Genomic DNA, 12,831 nt, shown 5'->3' on the forward strand with positions numbered 1-12,831 from the left:
GAAAGAAAGAAAGAAAAGAAAATGGAGGTTTAGAGCAGTTATGCAATTTGACAGTGGTAACTTAATAGGTGGTAAATGGCAAAAAGAGAATTTAAATTTGGTCTAGCTGACGCCAAAGTATTATACTTAATACACTTAATGTATTAACTTAGTACACTTGACCAGTATCCTATGGATACTGAAAATCAACGGGTATATTCTGTTATTCAGGACAACCCTGACACCAGCTGAACTGCCAAGGACCCCAAGTACTGACAAGTCATCCTAGACCCAAGGGTCCCAAATGGCATTGGTACCTACCCACAGACCAGTGTGGTGATGACCCCGTAGAGACTGCCCTGCAGAACTGCCCAATGGAGAAAAGAATATTTCTGTAAAGAGGAGGGACTTGGGTTACTGGGTTGAGGATAAAGCCTCATAAAAATGTGACTCCTTGGAGTGTTTTGATCAGAGTTTGATCTAAGCCATTTTTTGAGTCTTTCCGTATGAACAAATAGCAAGTTCACTGCCCTCCAGTGACCATGACTTGTGTGCTCAGAAAAACCCATGTGTTTGCACACGTCTGTGTTGCCTTAGGAATGTGGGTGGGGCTGTGATTTCATCATGACTATATCTATTAAAAAGCAAACTTTGGAATCCTTTGGTGATTTGTGTGAAAAGTGGCTCTCCTAGCTTCTATTTTTGAAAGATATCAGTTATTTTTTTTCTTTTTTGACAAAAAGGATACAGGATTGTTGATAAATATTTTATCTAACCTAGAGTGACCTACGTATCAACAAAAGTTGTCAGTTTTGCAATGAATTATAACAAAATTATAAACTTGACCCTCAGCCTATGGCGAGCATGATTTAGTCCTTGATGATTCCAAAAGCACAGGAGCTCGTGGTACTTGGAATCATCACTAAAAGCATCAATTGTCACTGTGTGGGGAAAATATGGCCATTTGAGCATTGTACATGGGCATTTGGATAAATGGGCACTTGCTACTGACTTTGAAAAATGATACATGGGAACTAAGAAGAGCTCAACATGGTTGAAAATCTATGGTAGTGCAGATGAAATATCAACCTTTTTACTAAGAGCACAATAGTGCACCTGTTCCCCTCATGAAAGCATTACATTCCACAGCAAATGGGCCTGAACAAGAATGACATATACTTCAGGGCTTCAGGGTCTGGCCTGTTATTAGTTGTGCAGACGATTCTGGTCTGCCGAAGTTACACGGTTGCAGGGTGGAGTTGGAGTTCTTTTCCTTAGAGTTGATTTCCAAACCAATGCAAGGAGGATAATCACAATGGCTTTTGGCTGGCTCCGTGGTGAGCCATAAGGAAAGGGGGTTCTGGGACTCTCACGTACTCCTTTGCAGAGTGAATTAACTCAGAGAGCCAAATGCGAGAAGGCACCTCCCTCCCCTGAGTAAAGAGGAGCACAGCTCTGAAGGCACAGTGCAGGTTCTGAGCAGTCGTGCACAGCTAACGTTAACTTCCTGAACCGCAGGCCAACGTGTCCTGGTTGCAAATCTACAACTTACACGAAAAATTAAATTGAAAGACACAGAATGATCAACATTTTGGAATTTGCAATTTTCCCACCTCTTTGCACCCTGGGTTAAATTTTGTATGTTAATATTTAATGAGTGCTATTTCAGTCAGGTTTGGGTACATGTTTAAATAAAACAGTGCTTGAGTAGACCCACGTGAGATGGCAGCATTCAGGAATGTGGAAATGATTCATGCTGTGGACTTTCTGTTTTGTGGGGAGAGTGTGTGGCTGCTTATGATGGTAAGACCTCCTTGCAGATGTGTAGTGTTTTCTGGCAAAACTCCTTTTGTCATTTGCTCTTCACTGTAACCTCTGAGGCAGGCTGGGCAGGAATTGTGTTTATGGTTAAGAGTGATGTGATAAAAATAATGGGAACAGAGAGTTTCATAAAATCAGCAGAGCTCAATTATAACCAGGATGCCCCAGTACACAGGGCAGAAATACACTACAATGCTCAATCGATAAAATGATAGGCCACATATGGATAAAATTCCCATTTACAATTCTCCCACTTACATTGACTTCATAGATTTTACTGTTCCTTCTCTTATTCATCTCCAGTAGGAACATTTTCATCAAAAATGGGTATTTGGTGCTTAAGAGTTCTCCTGACACTGCTTCTTACTCACCAGATAGAGTCATAATCCTTAGTATGTAACTTCAAAATCCTTTACACAATAACCAGTTGCTTCCCCAAAGAGGATTGTGACTTCAGATTGTGAATAAGCTGCTGAAGGAAATTAACTCTCAAGAAATGAAAGTCCTGTTTCTGTGCACATAGCGGCAGGAAAAGAAAAAATTTAGAGGCTATCACACAAATGCCAAAGCATCCTTTATCCTGCCTATAGAATGTCAGGACCAGACAGGTCGCTCACAAGGTTACTCTGCCCTCTTATTCAAAGCTCAGAGCTGAAAGAGAATGGGGGCCACTCATTTTCTGGAATCATCCTGACCTTTTCAGCAAATTTGCCTGAGAGGCAATGATTCTTTAAGACCTCCTTAATTTCCTCTGCTACCCAAACCATTCCATTTACCTTCCCCCTCTAGATCTTTATGCACTAGCTGAATCCTAAAAGATTTTCTGCTTTCTGCACTTGAAAAAAGGGGGGAAATCTCATAGGTGAAAGAAAACCAGCACACATCATTTAGTTTGAAAAAAGAAAACACAGACCCACGCCCTGAAGAGTGGTGTATGCGTGCACATGATCTACATGTTTGCCCTCAAGGGAAAATTAGCAAAGATTATGAAAGCAGATCCACAAGAGCATAAAAACGCCGTATCAAGTCAGGCAAATCCTGCATCTCGCGCTGCGCTCCGTCTTCCTGGGGCACCAGTCAACAGTGAGTGGACGGCTGTGTGGAGGTGAAAGAGCTTGGGGACGAGGGTCGCAGTTCTGAGTCCCGGCAACACTAATGGATGAACTTGAGCTGATCGCTTCACCTCTCCGACTCCATGTGTCCTCGTCTGGACGACTCCCTTCTACTTAACGGGTTGTTTTTTTTTTTTTTTAAAAAACGTGAGTGTTGATTTTTTTTTTTTTTAATTTTATTTATTTATTTATTTATTTATTTATGGCTGTCTTGGGTCTTCGTTTCTGTGCGAGGGCTTTCTCCAATTGTGGCAAGTGGGGACCACTCTTCATCGCAGTGCGCAGGCCTCTCACTATCGCGGCCTCTCTTGTCGCGGAGTACAGGCTCCAGACACGCAGGCTCAGTAATTGTGGCTCACGGGCCCAGCTGCTCCGCGGCGTGTGGGATCCTCCCAGACCAGGGCTCGAACCCGTGTCCCCTGCATTGGCAGGCGGACTCTTAACCACTGCGCCACCAGGGAAGCCCTAACGGGTTGTTTTGAGAACCAAAGCAAACAATGGTTGTGAACGTATTTTGTAAAGAGTTTGGTTAACATCCTTTCACAAAATGAGGGACTCGGGTATCTGGAGGGGGAAGATGAGCAGGGGTGCTCCCAGCATGCCCCATGTGGGCACCACGGACTCCCCACCCAGTGCCCTTCCTTGATACAGCTACCCGGAGATGATTCCCCACCTGGATTAGTCTAGTCCCTCCAGGTGTTCTCATAACACCTCGTGCCTGTCCTCAGAGGCACTTACCAATATTGTAATTTATTTCTGCAATCCTTTATTTGATATCTGCCTTCTTTGCTAGACTGTGAACTCTTTGAGGGCAGGGACCACATATGTCTCACTTGCTATTAGAACCTATTGTGTAGCTCAGTGCTGGCACATAGTAGGTGTTTGGTAAATATTTCTCAAATGAACAGTGGAACACAGCCAGTAGGAGGTTTTAAAACCAGGTCTCTATTGTTTCAGAACCAGATTCTTTTTCTACTCTGCCTTGGAGCATACAAAAGCCTTGTTTATTTATATTTAATGTTTGGATGAACTTTTGGAAATTGAGTCTAAAAGTCAGTTTCCTGCTGTATTTATATTTATAGTTGTGCCATACCTTGTGCCCATAATGAACCTGCTATAGAAAGTAGCGCTTTTGTTCTTTATCTTCAGATCACTTCTTTCAGGTTTCAGGATGTGCCCTGTCACACGGTTTCGTAAGTTTCCGTGAGCTGGACTCTCTCCTTCTCTCCTTCTGTTCCCTTCACGATATAAACACTTTGATCACATCTTGTTCAGCCTTTGTGCTTTCAGCTGAAGAATTCCAATCATTTTAGCTTCTCTTCTTACAAAAGCTACATTTCCTTGATCATTTCAGTTCTTTTCCTCTGGACATTTCCCAGCTCTGTCTAGCCTTCCCGAGGAGAAATCCAACTTTAGCTGAGCTCTAGGTAATCAATCCCTTAGCTGATCCCTCATTGATTCTCTAGTTAACACAGGAGGGTGGCAATTGTTTCAGACCCTGCAGTCTCCCCTACAGCCCCAAGCCTGCTCTCACCCAGAGAGCTCGGAGGTTGACCTTTCACCCTCTCTTGCCAAGAAGATTGGATCATCTTAAGGAGACCCTCAGCTCTGACCCCTGTCCTCTCAGCCTTTCTTGCCCTTCTAAGGGAAGAATTGTTCTCCTTTCAAAACCCCATTCTTTCCTAAATCGTACAGATGCTGTTCCCAGACTTATCCTTTCCCTCTCCTATCTCTTCCTCTCCTTAGTCAGAATAATTGACATTAACCGTTGTATCAGACAACACCCTAAATTTCAGTGGCTCAACACAGCGTGGATGGACGTCTCATTCCACAAAGCCTGGTAAGCGCTGACTGCCCTCCTCCCTTCTGAAGCAATGCTATCTGGAACCTGTGGCCTCCAGGGACACCAAGTGGGGTAAAGTGTGATGGAGAAGGCTCATCAGCTCTTACAACTTTTTGGACTATTAGCATTAGCTAATCAAATTAAGTCATCATGTTAGCAAAATATATTAAAATACTGTCTTTTTCATCTTTATCTTCTATTTTATTTATTTATTTATTTTTTAATTTATGTTTTATTTATTGAAGTATAGTTGATTTACAATATTGTGTTAATTTCTGCTATACAGCAAAGTGATTCAGTTACACACACACACACACACGTATATATATACACAACCATTCTTTTTTTTTTTTTTTTAAAGAAATGCCTTCCTTTTTTTTTTTTTTATCAACAGTTTCACTTAATTTTTATTTATTTATTTATGGCTGTGTTGGATCTTTGTTTCTGTGCGAGGACTTTCTCCAGTTGTGGCAAGTGGGGGACACTCTTCATCGCGGTGCGCGGGCCTCTCACTATCGCGGCCTCTCTTGTTGCGGAACACAGGCTTCAGACGCACAGGCTCAGTAATTGTGGCTCACGGGCCCAGCTGCTCTGCGGCATGTGGGATCTTCCCAGACCAGGGCTCCAACCCGTGTCCCCTGCATTGGCAGGCAGATTCTTAACCACTGCACCACCAGGGAAGCCCCCATTCTTTTTTATATTCTTTTCCATTATGGTTTATCACAGAACACTGAATATAGTTCCCTGTGCTATACAGTAGGAACTTGTTGTTTATCCACCCTATATATACTAGTTTGCATCTGCTAATCCCAAACTCCTAATCCATCCCTCCTCTACCCCCACTCCCCTTTGGCAACCACAGGTCTGTTCTCTGTGTCTGTGAGTCTGTTTCTGTTTCATAAATAAGTTCATTTGTGTCATATTTTAGATTCCACATATAAGTGATATCATATATTTGTCATTCTCTTTCTGACTTATTTCACTCTGTATGACAGTCTCTAGGTCTATCCGTGTCTCTACAAATGACCCAATTTTGTTCCTTTTTATGGCTGAGTAATATTCCATTGTATATATGTACCACATCTTCTTTATCCATTCATCTGTCGGTGGACATTTAAGTTGTTTCCATGTCTTGGCTATTTAAATAGTGCTGCTATAAACATTGGGGTGCATGTATCTTTTTAATCTCAATTTTTGTCTATAGTTTGTAAAGTATCTAATATGTAGTATAGTATTATATGTTACATAATTTAATAAATAATAATAATAAATAATGGCAAAAATTTGGGGGCTGGCGAGGGTGTATGATGAAAACTATTTGAAGACCATTAGTCTAGAGAGTGCCACTAGAACCAGCCTAGTTGCAGTTCCATGGCCCAGCATTTTGGTATCAATATCCTAAAGCCACTTTGAACCCAGTAAGTTCAAGATGGAATACACATTTTCCCACTAAGAGAACTCACTTTTGATGGCCCATTTTCCCTCACTGATACTTCCAGTTTCCAAGTTCAAGGCCTTTAAGAGAGTTCTAACTTTGCCTTTTTCAAGACTCTTCCCCCCAGTACCCACTTATTCTATAGGCTTCTTCCTCCTTCATTTCTCTCCATCCTTTCCATTTCCCCCGGCACTATCTTCCTCCAGCTTCTCATCTCATCTCTCCTCACTTATTATAATAATTTCCTATCAGCTCTCCCTCCCTCCAAGCTCCCCCTACCCCCCGGGAATTCTTCACACACTCTGTTACCACATTTACCTTTCCAGGAGGCTAGTGTCCTTCTGCCCCTCCCCGATACCTAACTCAAAATGCACAACAGTGAGTCTCTCATACCTTTGAATTTGAAGATTCTTGCAAGTCTTGAGGAAGAATTGCAAGAACTTCTATAATCTGAGCCCACCCTTTCATTGATTTATTTAGTAAAAAAAAATATTGACAAGTATCTCCTTTAGTCCAAGCACTATATGGGTCATTAGACATATGTTAGTGAATAACAGAACAGCAATGATTTATTAAGTGCCTACTATGTGACACATACTGCACTGGTGATCAGGATAACACTGTCCCTTCTCACAAGGGCTCATGCTTGCTCTCAGATTTTATATTTGACTTTTCTCCCATTTAAATCTTTCAGCCAAATTTTAAAATATTTTACAAACATGCTGGATTCATTTCTAGTTCTAAATAGGCTCTACCACTCCCTCCCCTGCCCCCCACCACTGATCTGTCATATTTGTCCATCCTTTAAAGTAATGCTCATCCCCGGTGGCCTTTGTGGAGTTCCCCATGACTGCTAACCCTTACTTATTTCTTCCCTCTAAAGTGCTATACCAAATATGAACCACGCCATGCACCATCCCATTATATCCATTCTATTTCTTGAGTTATATGCACATGTAGGGTCTTCCCACCTAGTCTGAAAAACTCTGACTTTATGCTTTTGTTGCTGTAGTCGTTTGTTGCCACCACACTGCAGCTGCTGTTGTAGATGCTCCTTAAATATTATTCAGTTACACCAAGATTGATACAGTGGTCTTGTTAGGGCAGGGGATTATGGGAGTTTTTTTTCCCAATATATTTTTCATATTCTCTATAATGTGGCTATATTATTTTCATAATGAAAAAATTGCAAATAAAAACAAATAAAATACTTCTTCAATTCAATTTAATTGAAATCCAGAAATAATTGTTCTCATTAGGTAGCTAGACCTTGGCAAGTACTAGGGTTAATTTAGATCAAATTGGAAAACTTCAAAAGTTGTTATTAGCATATACCAGTTCCTCCAATTATAAATTGCTCTTTCTCGATGACAGACCAGATTTTCTGGGGCACAGTTAATTTTGCCCTAGTTCTGGATTTCCTAGAACACCCTCAGGGGTCAGGCCAGGAGTGGCTGTCAGAAATGCCTAATATCAGGACTTGCTTATAGCCTGTTAAGTCTATAAAAACATACATTCATATAGGTTTCTAGGAGTTGCCAGATGAATCTTGAAGGATTTTTGCTTTCAGTGTCTCCTATAATAGTAGCTTGGGAAAATGAAAGAAACCCAAATTACCAGCAATAGCTGGTCTAGGTGCAATGCTGGTTTCTCCCACTGCCATCAAAACAGAGAGGCATGATTTGCATAGGATGATGGATATCCTTGGTTTAACTGGCTAATATTTTAAAGTAACAGAAGTTGAGGTGGTGAGATAGGTGGACCTCCTATAAAATTAACAACCAGCCTGAATTCTGCAGCTAAGCCAAGCAGGTTGGGGTGACACTGTGAAATGAATAGGGTCCCTGCAGAGCAGATACACACTTTTCCTCAACCACCAGTCCCCTCCACCTCTTGCCTCTCCCAGTGACTAATTGAGCAGTGAGTTTTATTGCTTGGATCATTTATGTCATGTCTTTTTATCTCTCTCCCACTTAACTCTCCCTGGTCCGTGAAGGACAGTTTTGATATCTAGCCCTGTCGAAATTTGCTGGACTGGTTCAACGGACCATGTACGTGGAGTATGAAACTGCTGGTGCCTCTCCCCACCTTGGTTCTGCTGAAAAGCAAAACATGTTTTCACCCCACTTTTCCAATAAAGAAAGCCCAGAACATTCAGCTGTTTGAGGATGTAGATAATAAATGGTGGAGACAGAGAAGCTTAGGGGACAGAAGAGCAGGCTGTGTTTCTGCTCAGATGTTCTTTAAGATCACATCATTGGGGGTGGGGGGGTGGGGGTTAGGAATTGAAAACTTCTGGATTGTACAAACTAAGCACTCCAAATGCTTTATTTCTCTGAAAAGGTATGACGATCACATTTGGGAGGGAAACTGTCCCGGATGATAAATGTTCCTTCTTTTCTAGCTCCCACCTCTTCTTACTGCCAAGGAAGGGGAAATGTTAGCCACGCTATACTATGCAGCCCTGTAAACACTTTTCTACAGTTAGTTCGAATTGCAGAATAAACGATGGTGAGAACAAGATAATATGGGGAAATTGGATGTCCAAGGACTGCAGATTTTAGCATCTCCCCCAGTGCCATCTGAGCAAAAGGGCTTCCAGGGAGCGGAGAGGCCTCTGAGTGTGAATCTGATTCAGGATAAGCAAGGCAAGTTGCCAATGGCCTTCCCTTTCCCAACAGGGTTACATAAGCACCTTCCCGCTTTTTCAGAAATTAGAAACTCTATTGATTTAGTGCTCACCATGCCTCTGTGTGATTTATGACCCAGAAGATGTCTGATGGGATTCAGGCAGATTTGTGAGGTTCCAGGCCAAAAACACAATGAAGAAATGTAGAAGGCACTTTCCTCAGTAACAGATAAGCCTCTGAAAGTCTCATCTCTGTCTCTAAATTTCCCTCTGCTTTGCTTAAAGCCTCCTTTCAATAAATTGCGGGAGAAATTAAACTTCAATCTTGACCACTTTCTCTGCAAATGTTTATCTCTTTGGAACTGAAATACCATGACAGCTGCCTTATTCTGTTTTCTGATGGTCTCTTCAACTCTTTCCAGCCTTCTGGTTGAGATATTTAAGTTTTTGATGTACTATGGCTCATTTCAACCAACATTTATTGGACATCTCTTTCATGCCAGCACCATGATATATTTATGAAACTAATAAAAAGGAATGCATTAAAACTTACAGCCCTTTCTTCAAAGAGCTGTCAATATAGTAGGTGTGTAGCAGAAATGGATAGCTGTTCGATAGACTTCATGCAAACCTTCCATAATGTAGAATGTCATTGGGAGGTAGCTGCACATCCAAGGACCACAAATCCTAACTTCCTTGTACCTAGGTGGACTCATGTGACTATTTCTAGTTCTAAGTGTGAGCAGAAGTGTTGGTTGTCTTCCAGCCCTGGCCCATAACACCCCTCCACACACACACACACATGCATATATATATACTTCTCCATGCTCTTTTCCGCTACTGTCTGGGTAGAATGAAGATGAGTCCCAGGGAAGCCTTAGAAACCATGTATTGAAAATGGCAAAGTTTCCATCAGCTTGGGTCCCTGAATGACTGTGTGGAGGAAAGATCCCTGCTGACTTATTCGCCTGCCCTGTACAGTTAAATCATCAACTAGAAATTGATTTCTATGTTATTTGAGCCAATATACACTTTCTAGATCTATTAATTATAGCAATTAACCTACCCTATCTAATACAAGGGAAGAAATAAATGTATCCAAATAACAGTAATTCAACATGGTGAACAGAAGAGTGAGGAAAAGCATGAAAGTAGCTAAGGTTCAAAAATGAAACAATTTTGCAATGAAAGCCCTGGGCCAGGAGCAGCATCTTCATATTAGAGGGGCATAGTAGGCAAGCACATCAAAATGTGGCAAAGGAATTTTCATAAGTTCATAATTATGTTTCCCAGTGTGTTAATAGGTATTACGAGTCAAATAATTTGGAATAACTGAATTAAACAAAGTTTTACAGATTTCTTCCTCATAGAAATTTCCATAAACCTTAATATTCCACTATGTCCTGGATCAAAACTTCTTAAAACCTTCCAATGACTGCCTGTTCTAATCATAAAAGCCAAAGTCCATGATCCACTTCTGCCTTTTCTGTGACCTTACCTCATGCCAGGACCAGGAGAGTTCAGACACTGCATGACTTGTTCATCGCTGTATCCCCAGCACTTCAGAAATAAATTTTGAAAGCATTTTCCAAACTTACTTGATCAAGGAATTCTAATTTGAAGAGCATCTTGGAAACTAGTAGTCCATGGGACACATTTTAGAAAATGCTGGTTTAGAGAAAGCCCTAAACCTTTCCCTGTGACTTCATAGGATTCAGATAATACATTGAAATAGAGGGAAGAACTGTAGTTCATCTTATCAGGCACTGGGGATAAAGAAGTATCCTTTGCTGCCACATGGAAGACTTTGGAAGCAACCTGACAAACAGTTTCATAAAGTGAATGGAAAGTAGAGGGCCATAGTCTCCGTGCCTTCATTGTTTCTCTCCTCAACTGCCAAGATAGTGATGAGGAGAATTTTTGCTGAGTCAAAGAATTCCCATTGAGCTTAGTGGCCAAGTGTCAACAGCACTTAGCTGATTTAATCTCTAGTAATTCATCAAAGAGCTGACATGCTGTTTGATTTTGAACCAACTTAGTTATTATCAGTGGCTTTGCTATGGTGAAGTAGGGTAAGTTCAGCTTTGGCAAACCCCTACTTTCCTTTTCCACTTTACACAATTTCCTCCCACACTCCAGAGTAGATAGTAACCTTCCCCATGTGTTATTCTGCAGGGAGTTTGGCATTTGCTGAGAAGTCAAGTAAGTTTCGCCATCATCATTATCATCCATTGAGTATTTGCGGCTTACTTCCTCTGAGGCTCTGCAGGCTATATGTCTCTGCATAGCAACCCCTCGTGAGGCTGGCATCTTAAGGTCAAAGAAATGAGGGAACAGAGCAGTTAATCATGTGCAACTCCCATCTGTTAATAAACAGTGTAAATGGGACAGAATTCATCATTTGCTTTTGGAGACACAAAGGTTAAGTGCTTTGTCCCACCCTACAAATCAAGACACTGTCAGAACCCAGAATGGAATAGGGAGAATTGACAAAGCTCTTTTCAACCCACCAACACCATCCCTCTCCACAGGAGTGGTAGCTGGTTAAAATACCTCCATGGTGGAAGTCAGCAAATGGCAGTTACAGGAAAACTTAAAGCACCCAGAGCAACTGATGAATGTTTGAGGTAAAACTATGAGAGAGAGTCCAAGTAGAAATGTTCAGTCGACAGATTCCAATCTTCGCCACATGAAAAGGCAAGTTTGATTTGCTAAATTTCATCCCGTCCAGACTATAAAACAAATGAGTACCATTTAAAGAAAGGGTTTTGAAATTCTCCAATAGTATAGACTCATTTACTCCTCATTTCCAGGCTTGTTAAATAAGGCAGAATGCCACCTCATCACATCTGAAAGTAGCTTGGGCAAGATCTAGAGAAAATATTTCCTAGACATTATTCTTTATATGACTTTTTCTTAAAGTGCCAAGAAGCAGAGGGAAACATAAAAAAACAGAGTGTATTAGTTGGCTGTCAGCCCCCTCCCCTACCCCTAGTTTCTGTCTTGCAAGTTTCATACCGTGTGGTTTAGGGACTTTGCTAAGAGATATAGTCTGGGTCCGTGGGCCTCTGATGTAGGAACCTCAGGTCTCTGAGGTTAGAAAGATACTGACCTACCCCCCCAAAAGACTTTGTACTTCAAGCTTCTAACTCACGACCAATGTCTCATCTGATTCCTTTTACCTGATAAGGCCCCTGCTTTCCTAGATTACTACATTATTTTTCCAAGTCAAAGCGAAAGCTAAAGGCATGGATCTAAGAACCCAAAGTCAAGGACAAGTCTTCATCCTCAGACAGATACCTTAGCTTCCAACTTGTCATGGGCACAGAGTGCGCCATCTTGGAATCCCATTATTTCAGAGATGATAGAGTGAGCAAGGGTGGGTGAGTGAGAAGAAAGGAAACTTCCTCCAAAGCCTGCTTGTTATCTTTCAGATTAAGCCCAAACCCCCCAGGATAGCTCACAAGATATACTATGACCTGGCCTTGGTCAATATTTCCAGTCTCATCTTTCATCACTCTCTCATATAACCCGTATAGCTCCAGCCTTGATAATGGGCTTGCAGTTGCCAAAATGTTCCATGCTTTTTCTTTCCCCTCTGACTTTTACATATGCTGTTTGTAGTTGCTGCGAATTCCTCAAGGAATGTACAAATGTCCTTTCCTCTGGGAAGCATGTGCCAGGCAGAGTTAAGGCCTTCCACCTTTGTGCAGCCATGGTGCCTTGAGATATACTTCTTTATAGCATAGCCTATTTTATGGAATTCTGTGTCCTCTTGTTTCTTCTCCACTAAATTGGGAGCTCCTGGAGGGGGCTGGTCTTGGCACAATACAGGTGCTCAACAAATGTTCACTAAATGGAGTATTTGATTATTAGAAATACAACCATAGTGCATTCCCTGAGGATAGTGTGCTAGAAGTCTTTAACTTCCCTGCATAGTTTTACCCATGGGTCTTAGATGTTGGTGTCGTAGATCCTTCAACTGTGAGTCTGAGAGTCTGCTAATGACCCT

This window comes from Balaenoptera musculus, chromosome 5 (genome assembly GCF_009873245.2).
Source record: "Balaenoptera musculus isolate JJ_BM4_2016_0621 chromosome 5, mBalMus1.pri.v3, whole genome shotgun sequence".
In the NCBI taxonomy this organism is placed as follows: Eukaryota; Metazoa; Chordata; class Mammalia; order Artiodactyla; family Balaenopteridae; genus Balaenoptera; species Balaenoptera musculus.